Genomic DNA, 16,590 nt, shown 5'->3' with positions numbered 1-16,590 from the left:
GATCAGAAGCATTTAAAATTAATCACCAATGATACATGGCTCAAATTCTCAACTCTTGAGAATATGCATCATCATCTTATTAATTTTTTGGACGATTCATAGACACATAAATAATATGAATGAAAAGATGCCTTTTATTTATTCAGTAATAAATAGTCAAGTACAAAATTATGTCCCTAGAATTAACAATGTGTCAGCCAGATTGGCTTCTAGGGCATACATCTAACAATCTCCCACTTGCACTAAAGCCAATCAGTCATATATCTAAGCCCCATCTTCTCAAGGAGGGCTTCAGTCTTTTGCTGACTTAGCTGCTTAGTGAACGGATCTGCCACGTTATCCGCGGAGTCTACTCTCTGCACCTCTACATATTTCTTCTCAACATAGTCGCGTATGAGATGGAAGCGCCGCTCTATGTGCTTGGACTTCTGATGAGACCTTGGTTCCTTAGCAAGAGCTATGGCGCCATTATTATCGCAGTAGAGTGTGATGGCATCTGATGTCATCACGTTCAACTCTGCAATGAATTTCTTGAACTAGAAGCCTTCCTTAGCAGCTTCAGAGGCGGCGATGTATTCAGCTTCCATAGTAGAATCAGCAATAATCGGTTGTTTAGAACTCTTCCAATTCACCGTACCACCATTGCACAAGAACACATATCCAGATGTTGACTTCCTATCATCGACATCAGTCATGAAGTCTGAATCTGTGTACCCTTCTATCTTTAACTCTGATGATCCTCCAAAAACCAAGAATAAATCTTTAGTTCTTCTCAAGTACTTAAGAATATTCTTCACAGCTATCCAGTGTTCTTCACCTGGATTCGACTGATATCTGCTTGTGACACTCACAGCAAGGGCTATATCAGGTTGTGTACATAGCATGGCATACATAAGGCTCCCTATTGCCGATGCATAGGATATCTTGCTCATGCGTTGAATCTCTTCAGATGTGTTGGGGCACATCTTCTTGGAGAGATGAATTCCATGCCTTAGGGGTAAGAGACCCCTCTTGGAGTTTTCCATGCTGAACCTCTTCAGCACCTCCTCTATGTACATCTTCTATGAAAGGCCAAGCATCCTTTTAGATCTATCTCTATAGACCTTTATTCCCAAAATATAGGATGCTTCCCCAAGGTCTTTCATGGAGAATTCTTTTGACAACCAGACCTTGACCGAGGTTAGCATGGAAATAACATTCCCTATCAGTAGGATGTCGTCCACGTACAGTACGAGAAATACGACAGCGCTTCCACTAACCTTTTTGTAAACACACGGTTCCTCTTCGTTTTTGTTGAAATCAAACATTTTGATTGCGTCATCGAAACTAGTGTTCCAACTCCGAGATGCTTGCTTTAGTCCATAGATGGACCTTTGCAGCTTGCAAACCTTGTGATCTCCATCACTGGAAGTGAAACCCAAAGGCTGTTCCATATAGATATCTTCATCAAGATATCCATTCAGGAAAGCAGTTTTCACATCCATCTGCCAGATTTCATAATCATGAAATGCTGCAATGGCAAGCAATGTTCGGATAGATTTTAGCATGGCTATAGGTGAAAAGGTCTCCTGATAGTCAATGCCTTCGCGCTGACTATACCCTTTCGCCACAAGCCTTGCCTTATAGGTCTCTACCTCTCCATCCGAAACTATCTTCCTTTTGTAGATCCATTTGCATCCAATAGGTACAATACCTTCTGGTGGGTCTACTAAGGTCCAGACTTGGTTGGAATGCATGGAGTCTAACTCTGACTTCATAGCTTCCAACCATTTCTCAGAATCGACATCAGATATCGCCTTGTTGTAGGTTTTGGGATCCTGTATGTGATCTCTATCTCCCACTAGGAACATTTCCTCGGTATCCTCTTCTAGTATACCTAAGTATCTATCGGGAGGATGGGAGACCCTACTAGATCTACGAGGTGGTCGAGGGACATCGTGTACTGCCTCTGTATGAATGGGTTCAATAGGATCCATGACTCTTTGCCTTTCAGAGACTTTCTCTTCAAGCTCAATTTTCCTCCCACTGCCTCTATCAAGGATAAACTGGTTTTCTAAGAAGATGGCGTAACGGCTCACAAACACATTGTGATCCTCTGAGACGTAAAAATTGTATCCTAATGACTCTTTAGGAAATCCTATAAAACAAGCACTTATGGTCCTAACCTCTAACTTGTCTGCCTGTAGTCTCTTGACGTGGGCCGGACATCCCCAAATCTTGAGATGACTAAGACTTGGTTTCTTACCATGCCATATCTCATACGGTGTGGTAGGAACGGATTTAGAGGGAACTCTATTCAGTAGATATACTGCGATAAGTAAGGCATCTCCCCAAAGAAACATAGGTAAATCAGTGAAGCTCATCATGGACCTGACCATATCCAATAGGGTTCGATTCCTCCTCTTTGACACCCCGTTGAGTTGAGGTGTACCCGGAGGTGTCCACTGTGAGACTATGCCGTTTTTCTTGAGATAGTCCCGAAATTTTCCACTAAGGTATTCTCCTCCTCGATCTGATCGAAGAGCCTTAAGAGGTTTTCCAGTTTGTTTTTCTACTTCATTCTTGAACTCTTTGAACTTTTCAAAAGATTCAGACTTGTGTCTCATAAGATACACATACCCGTATCGTGAATAATCATCGGTAAAGATAATGAAGTACGAATAACGTCCCCTGGCTAGCACATCGAATGGGCCACATACATCTGTATGTACTAGGGTAAGTATTTCAGTGGTCCTCTCCCCATGTCCTACAAAGGGCAATCTAGCCATTTTTCCTTGAAGACAGGACTCGCAAACTAGATACGACTCGAAAGTCAATGAGCCGAGAAGCCCATCTTTATCCATTTTGTTCATCCTATCCTCTCCAATATGGCCAAGTCTGAGGTGCCACAAATATTTTTGGTTTATCTCATCTCTGGATCTTTTGGATCCTTTGGCACTCACTCTTGCTCGGTAACATTCACAAATATATCCATATGCAAATGATAGAGACTGTCAATCATAAAACCACGTGCGACTATTTTATTTATTAAATAAATAGAACAGCAGTCTTTGTCAAATGTAAAAACATGACCTTCCTGTGCTAGATATGAAATAGAAATCAAATTTCTGCTAGCAACAGGTACATAATAGCAGTCTCTAAGTAATAAACTAAAATCAGACGGTAGTCGCAGATGGTAGGTGCCCACAGCCACAGCAGCAACTTTTGCCCCGTTGCCAACCCGAAGGGTTACCGCACCTTCTGCCAGCCTTTTACTTTCCTTTAGACCCTGCATGGTAGTGCATAGATGAGCACTAGAATCAGAATCTATAACCCAACTAGAAGTAGAAGAAACCGTTAGATTAGTTTCAATTATGAGCAAGTCTATACCTTCTGAAGCTGTGTCACCTTTCTTGTTCTTCAAGCTCTCGAGGTATGAAGGACAGTTTCTCTTCCAGTGGCCGTCGACATTGCAGTGGAAATATTTTCCTTTGTCGTTAGCCTTTTTCTTTTGAACTTTCCTCTTTGGCTTCTTGTCTTTCTTCTGCTTCTTAGCAGGCTTCTTTTTCTTCCAAGTAGACTTTCTCTTGGAACCAGAAGTCAACTCAGCAGCAAGGACATTGCCCCTTGAACCTTTCAAGGCTCCCTCAGTAGTTACCAACATGTTTATCAGTTCAGTCTTAATGCATTCAATTTTATTCATGTGGTAGTTTACTATAAACTGACCAAATGAATCAAGAAGTGGCTGTAGGATCAAATCCACTTGTAATTCCTTGTGCATGTTCATTCCGAGCTTCTCAAGCTCCTCTAGGTCCTTGATCGTAGTCAGACCGTGATCATGGACAGACTGCCCTTCGCGCATCTTTGTCTTGAAGAGCCTCTTGGATACTTCAAAACGAGCTGTGCGACTCTGCTCACCATACAACTCTTGCAGGTGTGCTAGTATGTCCCTAGCAGTCTTCATATTTTCATGCTGGCATTGGAGTTCATTTGACATGGATGCCATCATATAGCATTTAACTCTAATGTCATCATCCATCCACTTTTGATGCATCTGACGCTGAACATCAGTAGGACGAGTTGGTAGTGTGGGGCTATCTGAATCGAGTATGTAGCCTATTTTCTCACAGTCCAAAACAATTTTGAGGTTTCTAAGCCAGTCCTTGTAATTGGTTCCGGTCAGTCGGTTGGTCTCAAGAATATGCGTCAAAGGGTTTGAAGCTGACATTGTATCTGCAGAGAGTAAAGATTCTAGTTAGACTTTTGTACTTGATCCTAATCTGTTCTAAGGTCTTTTAGAACAAATGTAACTCCCACTATTTTCTCGAATCCCTCACACTCTCCTGGTAGGGAAACAGAAATCCCACACGACTAGGATTTCTAGTGGGTACTGCGGTCCCACCAATTTACATGCCACCTCACCTAACAGTTATTGGTGACACATAGATTGATGAATGTACAACTCTTGTACAATGCTTCTCAAGCATGTTGCAGTACAACTTGGTCTGTAAGCCATGAAAACCTCACCTAACAGTTATTGGTCCTATTAATTAGTTAAGTCAGACCCACCGTATAACCGTAGGAATAAAGTCGTCATTGGGTCCTCACCTAACAGTTATTGGTGCCCAACCCCACCTTTACCCTACAACATCTCATGTCTATAGAGAGGTCCAGCCCCCCGATGCAACTTGACCACTGTGTCCAGCCGAGACAAATCAACATCAGAAAGACCTTAGCAGCTCTACTACAGTGGAAGACCTATTGATTTAATATTGGTTAATCAGGTCTTAGTGTTTGCAACTTGAGCTCTTCATAAGAGGTAATCGAACAATTGGCCAGGTAAGCAGGTGGGAGGCTCCCCTTACTCAGAGAGTAAGGTCCTAATTAAGTAACCACCTTTTATGCTTTTCTTGACACCAATTAGATCAATTAATCTAATATGACTTGCTCATGTCGGTTCACTCTCGACTTGATTGAGGAGGTTTCAATTTAGGTCTCAATTGGGTTTGCTATATCACATGTAAACCTATCTACTCGACTCTCATTCACATCACATGCAAACGGCACATTGCAGGCAGTTATAATCGCAGCAATAATTAAAGCTAAACTTTAAATAGGTGATGATCATGGATTCTAGTTAGGTCGTATTACAAGCACATGCACGTCAATCGATCAACTGGTCTTCAACTCTTGAATTGGTTCCAAGCCTCCTTGATTCGATCCTTGACCAACTCTTGATCCAATCGCCATCAACTGCTTAGACTCCTGTTCATCTCATGCCTTGTCTTCAACTTGATCGTTGACGTACATCACATCACAGAAATACAACCAGATGTAAAATAAAAATAAAAATAAATTACATCTCCTTTTAGGAGGCACGCAGGCCTCTCAAAACATCAAATAAGATGCATGCAAGCATCTGAAAAATTACATGACATCGCAGATCACATCGCAGGTCATTACATTTGATACCAAAAGGGTTTGAATCCTATGATCATCACCATATGCAACAATTATAATTTTCAGATCTGAAAACTAACTGATTATATCATGACATAGGTTGCTGATCATGCTAATCATGATTCTAAACTTTGTAATCTCATTAACAATGCAATTAGAATCATCATCTTATCACATAAAAATCAGCATGCAAAAATCAGCACCCCTGAAAAATCTGCATGCAGAAATTTTCAGCATGCATGATCATTCAATTTTCAGATCTAATAAGCCTTTAGATAATTAATTCTTACCTTAATCTAGGAAGCCTAGGCTCTGATACCACTGTTGGAACCCGCCCATGCCGCTGATATTTCAAAAAAAAAAATCAGATGGCAGCGGAAGAGGCATGTGCGGGATCGACGTTCACCGCATGAACGTTGTTTCATGAACCGTTCGTAGTTAGGCAAGAATTAAAAACTTTTAAAACATTTAGAAGATCAGATCTTCACCTTGTGCGGGTAGATGATCACCGCAAACTGAAGTTCGTGGTTTTAGGATGAAGGTTCGTTTGAAGCCGTTCAAACGTCCGGCCTCTACGGGTATCCACACGATGCAGAGGACCGATCAAAGCTTTCTTGTCTTCCCGGGGTGCTAGCTCCCTTGCAAAGACTTTTTTTGATGGCTGATTTCCTCTCTATCAATCAACCCTTAATTGTGCTTGAGAGGAGGAAGAAGAAGAAGGCAACTGGATGAAGAACCAAAGCCCTTGCAGCCTACTCCCTTTTCCTTGCGTTGGAAGGAGGAAGAGAAGAGGAGGGGGCCGCCAATGGCTTTTCCTTTTCTTCCGTTGCTTGCGGCTGAACCAAGAGGAGAGGAGAGGGAGGCGTACGGCTTGAAGAGGAGGAGGACCAAGTTTGCCCTAGGTGCCGCCCACAAGCCCTTTTAAAGGCATGAAGGGCTCCTACAAATTAGGAGCCCTTGATCACCTTCCAAGAGGGGCGCCGACCCCTCTTGTGTTGCCGCCCCAAGCAAAGGAAAGGAGGAGGGGCGTGTGCCCCTCCTTCATGGTTGCCCTAATCCTCATTAAGTAAGGATTTGGATGCCCTAATGTGATTAAGTCCTAATCCAATTAGGCTTAGTCCAAGGGTGAACCAATTTGGGTCCAATCTAGGTAAGTCCTAATCCAATTAGAACTTAAAACAATTTTGACTCAATTAAACTCTTCAATCCTAATCCAATTAGGAGTCTTATTGATTCATTAGATTAATAATTAATTGTGACTTAAGAAACCCTAATCCAAATTAGGACATATTTGATTTTAGTCCTAATCCAATTAGGACTCTATTTGAATCCGAAGTCCTAATCTGATTAGGACTCTAGGAATCCTACTCCAAGTAGGAATCCGATTCTAATTCAAAACTCCTAATCTTATTAGGATTGTAGGAATTCTATTCCAAGTAGGAATCCCAGTCCTACTCCAACTAGGATTTCCAGTCCTAATCCAATTAGGACTCTAGGAATCCTACTCGAAGTAGGACTCTTGTTTTAAGTCCAATTAATTCCCTTTGTTCCTTCTTCAACCGAATATCAATCGAATTGATTACTTGTGATTCCTAATCACGATTCAACCATCGGATCGGTCAATACTTCTAGTGTGTGTGACCCCATAGGTTCTACTCTGACTGGTAGTGAGATATATCATGATCTCTATCATGATATCATTGAAAACTCCTTTCAATGGATTGGGACGATTCCAACTCTACTCATTAGGGTTTATCGATCATCGAGATAATCCCTGTGAGTCCCACCATCTACCAGTGACACCTAGCAGCATGTAGTGGCTACCCAGTAGAATAGAATGATGAACCTCTAGGTGCAGTTATCGTGTGATACAGTCCTACTATCGTGGATCCCTACAGGACGGAGGTCATGGACAACTCGTCAAACCCCATCGTCTGTCATATGTGAAGATTTATTCAACTTAAGTTCGAGAGTGGAAAACCCTTTTTCCACTGTGCATACTGCCCCGGCCGAGGTCTTACGAACTCAGTCTTATAAATCACATAGGATCTCTCCTTATCTATCAAGGTCGATAGATTCCTTATAGTGTATACCCTACTCCTACAGTGAACTTATTGCAGCCAATCTACACTGCATGGACCCATATGTCTAGAGACCATGTATGTGTGCAGTCAAACTACAATAACCTCACTGTGAGTAGCCGAAGCACCGCAGGTCAAAGGACCAGTCACACTACTGCAACATCAAGCAAGTCATTGACGAGTGGATAGACATCCAAGTGACTTCTTGTCTTGGTCACGCTCAGTACCCTTGTTCTCTAACAAGCACCTGCACTATCACTTCAGTGTCCCTACACTGTGGACTCAAGTCTCGTCCATCCAGAAGGAAAGTGATCTGTGCACTGATCGGATCGATCACCGTCTTCGTGATGATCCATGGATCAGGAGCATTTAAAATTAATCACCAATGATACATGGCTCAAATTCTCAACTCTTGAGAATATGCATCATCATCTTATTAATTTCTTGGACGATTCATAGACACATAAATAATATGAATGAAAAGATGCCTTTTATTTATTCAATAATAAATAGTCAAGTACAAAATTATGTCTCTAGAATTAACAATGTGTCAGCCAGATTGGCTTCTAGGGCATACATCTAACAGGTCTACCTATGCACTTGTAAAGCATAGATTACTTACATAGCAGCAGAGTAGACTTATATTAGAAGAAAAAATAACTTTTTTTTCATTTGAACTTTCTTTCATTACCTTATTTTCACTATTATACTGAAATAATTTTTTATTTTAAATTGAAAGTGAAAATACATAACTTACAAGATGCTTTTACTTTGCTTATTCCTTTCCCTATTTCTTCTTACCTCGGAACCTCCTCCTTCGCATATGTATCACCAACTGGAGGCTCTTATGAAGCTTTCCAATACCTATTCTACTACTAGCAAGCCTTCAATATGCTGCCTAGTTGTTCAATGGCCCACTCTCATGTCATTCCTCTTGTTCTTGCTCTACTCATTAAAAAGATCATTTTCTTCTCTTGTCATGTTATTCCTCTTCTTCCCTTTTTATCCTTTTTTTTGTTCATTACCCTTACAAAAATAGCTTATTGTATTTCTAGCCTTCGAAAATTACTATTTGCATATGTATCTCTTAAAACATCATATTTTTGCATGAATACATAAGCGGTTATATTTTTAGTTCACGGTGTTGAGAAGTAATCATTTTAAGAATAAAATAATTTTATCACCCCTTACAATAATATTCTTGAGGAATATATAACAAATGCAGGGATGTTAACATAAAAGGATAATTATGCCCAATGATATTCAGAAGGGTTATTTATTAGAATTGTTAGCCAAACATCTAATAGTTGGGGCATCCATGCAAAACCAGGATGTTTGAGGGGTGCGTATGTAAATAGTTACTTTCGGGGTGGATATTCAATAAGTTAGATTTGTAAATGTTTATGTGCAAAGAATCCTTATTTATATGCATGGTCGAACATGAATATTAACCATATTGTTTTTAAGGGCTTTTTGCATGGATACCCTTCTAAATATTAGATTTTGCGTGAATATCCTTTCAAAATTAATATTTGCATGTATACCCTTGTAAAACTCTGTTATTGTACAAATACCCCTAATATAACAGTTAGTTTAACGGTGTTAAAAAAATAATATTTATATTAATTAAAAATAAAATTAAATTTTGAAATGATGTTATAATCCTTACACCACTCCAACCCCCCCCCCCCCGGCGCGTCTTACCCATCCCCTAGGAGCTCCTCGCCTCCGCCGTCCCCCCCCCCCCCGCAAGCTCCCCGCCCCCCGCGCGGCGCGTCTTCCCCATCCCCCGCGAGCTCCCCCCCTTCGTCTCCCCCGCGCGGCGCGTCTTCCCCACCCCCCGCGAGCTCTCCCCCCGCCGTTCTCCCCTCACCCCCTGCAGTCCCCCCCGCGAGCTCCCCCCCGCCGTCCCCCCCGTGGGCTTCCCAACCACCGCGCCCGGCTTCCCCAACCCCCGCGGGCTTCCGCAAAACTTATCTTTTGGTGCGATCTATCTTTCAAATCTTTCATATCTCTCCTATCTGTTGATTATAAAAAAATATTTCAATATCAAGTTACCCTCTCTTCCCTTTCATTGATTTATACTATTTTTCTTTTATTAATCTGAACCAAAAAAAAATCATTACAAGTGTTCGAAGAACAATAATGATTATTGTTGTTGATTTTATTTCATTCCTATTTTTTACTGTGAACCTATATTGAAGCTCTATTTTTTGGTTTCTAGCTGCATACCATATATTTTATTTGAGAATAAATCCTATTATATATTTTTGTTATATTCATGATAAAGAAACAGGCCTCTCGTCATAGAATCAAATGCATTTCCTAATAAATACAGGATTATAAAGGCTATCACATTAATAAATGTATCTCAATTCTTTTCATCTACTAAGTTTTTTTTTGCATATATACCCTTCTAAATATAGAAAATTGTATGAATATCCTTGTAAAGTTACTATTTGCTTGTATACCCTTACAAAATTTTTTATTTGTACGCCTAACCATTAAGGGTATTTAGTCATTTTAATTTGAAACCGCTAATTTTTTTATGGCGTTAGATGACAAGGGTATATATGCAAAAATAAGAATAAAAAAGGGTAGAACAACAAAACAAGTATTTTACGAGGGTATAAATGTAAATATCAATTTTGGAAGGGTATTCATGCAAAATCCGATATTTAGAAGGGTATCCATGCAAAAAACCCTTGTTTTTAAAACTTTATCTTTTGTTTTGAAAATAGGTTAGTAAAGTTTCCAGTTGACTAGGCTTCGGTTAGATGTCCTGACAACCTTTCTTTTCAAAGAGTTAGGCTAAAAATCTTAAATAGGAATCATGATGTAATCTTTTTTTCTTATGATTAAGACATGATAAGCTATATTTTCATGTAAACACCAAATCAGGTACTAAGTAAGTTTCCAAATTTTCAAACTATTGGGTAATTCAGGTTTATGGCAAACTCAATGAGAAAATGATTCCTTTGTATCTCGGTCATGAGGACTTTACAATTCACCAAGTGATTGCACTAAAAAGAAAATTAAAAGAAATACCAAAGAGGAACTAGATCAAAAGAAAGAAATTAGATAAACCTTCATTAGTCATATTTTATACATCGGTAGCTTAAAAAATCACATAAAATGATTAATTAGACCAAAATAAATTTTGGAGCAGGTTGGACCTTATAGAGCGAGTAAGAAGAAAAACATACCTAGAAGAATTTTACAACTGAGAAAATGGTTAAATTTAGCAATAACTACCTTTGGACAGTGGCTACTAATAGATTTCTATAAGAATAATGTCCTTCTAAGTATTCAAACAAATAGTTATGGCAGTTAATTGCAAAAATAACATTGATTGAAAGTTATTTCGTACAAAACTTTCTTGTGGTGCTTATCCTAATAAGGATGACATATCATTTTTTGAATGACATAAAAAAATTAGGTTTACACATTCTTTATTAATTTGCATTATTCGATGCACCCTATTTTGGTCTTGCCAATTAGATATATAGAAATTCAAAGTTACTAAATAAATCCTAATAACAATTACCAAAAATTAATGAATTATAATATTTTAGTTTATAATTAATAATATTCCAAGTATATATCTACTAAAAATCTTATTTGATATGGTCGTGATATAAAGTGGACCATGATTGCCATATGTCTCAATAAGTAGATTGCACTAAGGATAGACCCCTCTATAAAAAGGTCAATAGAGTCCGAGAAATGCAGGACAAGATGAGATTGGGAATAGAGATACTCACTGGTAGATTTTTCTATATAGAGGTGGAAGATGAAGAAACTGTTAGTGGTTTGAAGAGAGAGATCGCAAAGAAAGAGGAATTTGAAGAAAGTAGGCTTTTGCTCACGCATAACAATGGTTGTCTGATGAAGGAAGATCAACGCAGCCTTGTTGAATATGGTTGCTATGAAGGCTGTATTCTTTATCTCAACTTTTTGCCGATTGATGGTTCTCCTAGGCCCACACCCTCTGAAGATTGTGGGACTATCGATTTTAAAGAATCTTAAAGGTATTCTACTTTTATTGACTTTTACATCATGTTTGAAAGGACCTTGTAAGAAGAGTCAATCTTTCAAATTTAATAATGTTATTTTAAGATTGAAACTTTGGTTTGAGTTAGAGCATACTACTAATTGATTTGGTATATTAGTTGTTAATTTCTTTGACTTTTGGTTTGATAAATATTTTTCCTGGATGTTCATATTTTTGAAGCCAATACATAGTTCTATTTTTCTAGTCCAATGGTACTAATAATATGCCACAATTATTGATTACAAGTGGCAAAATATATGTAACTTTTTATAAATTCAATTTTTTTTTTATGCCAAGTCTATTTTGTCCCTATTTTCTTTCATGCTCTTGCTCGTACTTTTTATGATGGAGACTTTGGAATTTAAGAAGGGGATGAAAGACAAGGGCCATCAATATTCAATGAGAGAGACTCAATGTCTTGTGTAGGATAGAAAGAGGAGGTGAAGGCTACTAGTATCTACTTCCTAATATCTCCAATCCTTAGCACCTCCTCTTCTCAAATCCCATGTATTTCTTCTTTCATTTGAAATACTTATCTTCCTATCTCTCTCTCTTCTTGTCACATCACCCTTCCTTATCTCTTTTGCTTAACAAGCACTTTCGCTAATTCCTCTTACATAATCAACACACCCCTTTTTGAAATCCCATGATCTTGCTCTTTCCTCCCTCCTCCCTTCCCATCTCTCACCCTTTTCTTTTTAATTTTTCTGGTTAAACGTTTGAGTCCTCTATGAATGTTCTTTCCTATGTTCAATTTGTGATTCTATGAAGTTTTAATCTTTTCTCCTTACTCCAGTAATTTTAAGGTATCAAAATTTTTCACTCTGATTCAACTTGTCTTTTACTTAAAATTTGCATTTCAATCTGTTTTTTTCCATATTATTGTGTTGTATAGAAGTTTCATCCTTAGCTATGATAGGTTGATACATAATGATAGATGGTGAATAGAGATCTATAAAAGTGAGAGAGATACGAGTCCTAGGTTTCATTTTTTTTTAGTTACAACAGATTTAGAGGGCGAGTCTTGGTGTAATGGTATAAGATTACTCCATTATGACTTTAGGTTCCATAGGTTAAAAATATGGAAACAACGACTCTGCACACAAGGGTAAGGCTGTATATATCTAACCCTCTCCAAACCTTATAGTGGGAGGATCCTCATGCATTGGGGTCCCCTTAATAATAATGGATAGTATTGGTTAACAAACCACCTATTTATCCTTTGTATAACTAAGGGACAAGATTTAATTGTACAATTAATTCTTTTTTTAAGTATCTATACTACTACAATTTATAAATATATTGTTTGTTTTGGCTTGTACATATCTTAGAATTTTCAACTAACTGCATTCAACATGCAACATTCTAGGTAAAATATAGAATAGCCTTTCATAGCAATAATTCATATTTGTACTTAAGGATGCTTGGTATGTCATTTATGTATTTCTATAAAGTATATTCCAATTCCTTCTTATTTTAAGTTATTTTTGATTGTGACACATTCGTCAAAAAAGATGGGTTATAGACGAGTTGCTTGATTAGATTAGGTTATAACAATTAGTTTGGTAACTGAGTTTAATTTTTGAACTAGGTGTTCAATTTTGGAGTAGATTTTGATTTTATGGGGTAAAATTATCATTTGAAAAGTACAAATAAAAATTATTTTGTCGAATTGGATGTCTATTTTTTATCAATTAGTTAGGAATTAGTATATGTTAGAGTATAGTTTTTTGTAATATTTTATTTTATAGTAGGAAGGCAACAAATGAGAGTCTATACTTGGACATAATTTCTTCTTTCTTAGTCTAGAAAGCAACAATAGCATCTAAACAACAATAGTTGGTAGTGGCATGCAGTGTCATATTGAATCCTAAGTAAAGGACTTACGATTTCTTTCATTATAAGTACTTGGCCATAACTGGCTATATTGATGGTTGCATAGTCCCCTACCTATAGTTAATTATGGCTCGTACATGTATGCTCTAGAGCAGTTTAGAGGAGAATAGAGAGGGAGCTTTTCTCCAAACTATTATTTTTTAATAATTTCATCTATATAACAATAAAATTTAAATAGTCTTTCTCCAGTTTTTTCATAGAGACTCCACAACTCCCTCTCCTTTTCAAGCATCCCTTAGCCCTAGCCTCATTGCTTTTTTTTTTTTAGCCGAGAAGCCTTCTCTCCCTGTGCCCTTCTCTTTTCTTCCCCTCGCCCCTATTCTCTCCCCCCCTTCCTCCTTTTTCTTTCTTACGTGTTGTCTTGGCAAACCTCGTGTCCATGGTAATAGTAGTTTCGCCATCATAAATATTTGGTGGTTTGAGGCAACATGTTCATGTTGAAAATATTTTTTTCTATCACACATATTACCATGTCATCTCTCTTTAGCTCCATGACTTGTGGCAATGGCTTGATGATTGGAGATTTCTCGTGGTCACCATTATTTGTGTAATGGCTAGATAATGACCTACTAACACAACCTATTATATCAGCCCAATTAGAAGATTCTAAACCTCAACCTAAACCAACCTTATCCCTCTCTCTGTGTGTTTCTTTTGGTTCACACGTTTGCCTACCGCTACTCATGGTCACTTTTCTCTCATAATTCTCTCTTCAATCTACCATTTCTCTTTTACACATAACCTCTTAACCAAGCCCTCTTCCTCTCCCTACTCCCTTGTAATCTCTCTCTCATAACTCTCTTTCTCATCTCTCTTCCATTTCTTTCTCACAGATCTTACCTTGCTCTTTTTTTTGAGTTCTTTCACAAGAATGCGGAACTAGAATATCACATATTGAGGAAATATAGGGAGAGGAGCCCCTGTTATGTGATAACCATTTTTAAAAGTTGGGCAATTGCTATTGAGGATAACTTATATATATGCTCATTTTGAAGCTAACTTTGGGACCCACATTTTTGTACTAAATCTTTATTGATTTGGTCAATATATGGGTTAAAATGGGCTGAATAAAAACTTCATGAGTTTTTGATAGTGAGTTTTATTGATAGATTTAATTGTGTTATTATTATTGGGACTATTGTTATGGATTTTTGTGTGACATTTTTATAGTAGATTGATGCCTGTCATTAGGCAAATCATGACAACCGATTGAAGCCTATCATGGGGCAAATCATAATCGTGTAATGGAAGATGCTTTTCATAGGGTGAATCATGACATTGGTTGCCTAATATCATGAAGAAAATGGACAACAAACTGAAAGTTAAATAAGTTATTTATCATGATGTATTATTTAAACATGTCCAAACTTGGAAATTGTAAATTATTTTAGCTATTGAGTTAGTGGTAATCTTCATATTGTATGCATAGCCATTATTTGTGTATTATCATACTTCTATACTTGTTATTTTAATAAAACAAAATGTATATTGAATCAGTTTTTTTTTTTAAAGTGGTGAATTTATCTTTAAATTGAAGTGTGTACAATTAAGAATTTATTCGTTGTTAAGCTTATACCTTTCTTCTTTTTCAGATGAACGAATCAGTAAAACTCAGTTGTCTCGAGGATGCAGTTGGAGTATTATCAATCTTTCTTTTATTTGAGACCTTGTTGGTCAGAACCTTGTATTGTAGTTGTTCGACTGGTATTTTATCATCATGTGGAACTATTATTTAATCCATACCAAATGTTGGTATCGTTATGCTTGTGTTAAATATTTTTTTTTTATTACTTTAAGATTTGGATGCTCATAGTCCTTAAGCTAGGTTATGTGCAGGAAGTTATTTAGATCCTTTCCATATATATCTTTGTCTAGCTGACATTGTATTTAGTTGATTGATAGATTAGGCTTGAGATACTTTACAGGGCTGAGCCTTGCGAGGTGTCTACCCTGTCGGCAGTATCATGTTAGGGCATGATAGATGGTGTTTAATCGTTGGTGGTAGTAAGGATGCCAGTTTTGACATGTTTTTGATTAGATTTTTAAATTTGACTCGTTCAAATTTGAATTTCAAATTGATGGATATTATAGTGCTCTGGGGTCCCCTCAAACCAAGACTCATAGGTACCACTAGATTTGAGATAAATATATATTACTACAGAAGGAGTTTTAGAATAAAAATCATGTTCGACTTGTGGTTACCAAACGACAACATTAGAGTGGCTATTTAAATCCCCACTAATGGCTATGACTATGCCATTAGATGACTATACTTAATTAGAATTAATCTAAACAAGAAATTTCAATAAGGATATATGTGGACTTTTGGCTAGGTGGTATATCGAGTTAAAAATTAGCCCCGGCTTTAGGTCGGGCTGTAGGCTTGGTTTAAAAGGTCTCAGGATTGAATTCAGGTTTAGATTATGGAGGCCAAATAGAAATCAGGCCTAACCTGAAGCTCGCCACTGAACTCCGCCCCCCACCCATCCTGATCCCACTCCCTTGAAAAATTATTTGTTAGACTAAGTTCACATGGACTAGTCCAACCAGAAGGCAACACGTGGAATAGTAATTACTTTTTCCTCTTTTTTTTTTCCTTATATGTGTAATAGCAATATGCACCATGATGAATTTAGCAGCAGTGCAAAGTGTACGCGGCTCAACTAATAAGGTTTCCTAAAATGCTTATCTAGGGTGCTATAACTAGGCCTTGACTGTGCACTAGGATGTTACCAACAATATGAGTACCCTAATAAAGCCATGTTTTACATATGCCATACCTCTTTGAAGTATTGATAAAGTATTTTTATTTTATTCATGGATGTTTTTGGACAATTGACAATAGCATGTGACGCCTATTTCGTATTAGGTATCCAAGATCTATAGGAACAAATAGGAAACATTGTTGTTTGGTGGGTAATTGATGGAAAACAAAGACTCCAGATCCCTATTCCTTAAAACTATGTTTGGATGGTGAAATGGGAATGAAATAAGCTAGTTATTCTATCTTATTCCATGTTTCGTTCACAACCAAACGCTCCTACTTGGCCATTTAGTATAGGCCAATTTTGCCCCCAAAAAAAAATCTACCTCAAGGTCCCTAGAACCATGCGGTGAATG

The sequence above is a fragment of the Phoenix dactylifera genome, chromosome 1, assembly GCF_051530095.1.
Source record: "Phoenix dactylifera cultivar Ajwa chromosome 1, Ajwa_hap1_PhDact_Kaust_v1.1, whole genome shotgun sequence".
NCBI lineage: Eukaryota > Viridiplantae > Streptophyta > Magnoliopsida > Arecales > Arecaceae > Phoenix > Phoenix dactylifera.
Note: the sequence above shows the minus strand (reverse complement) of the source record.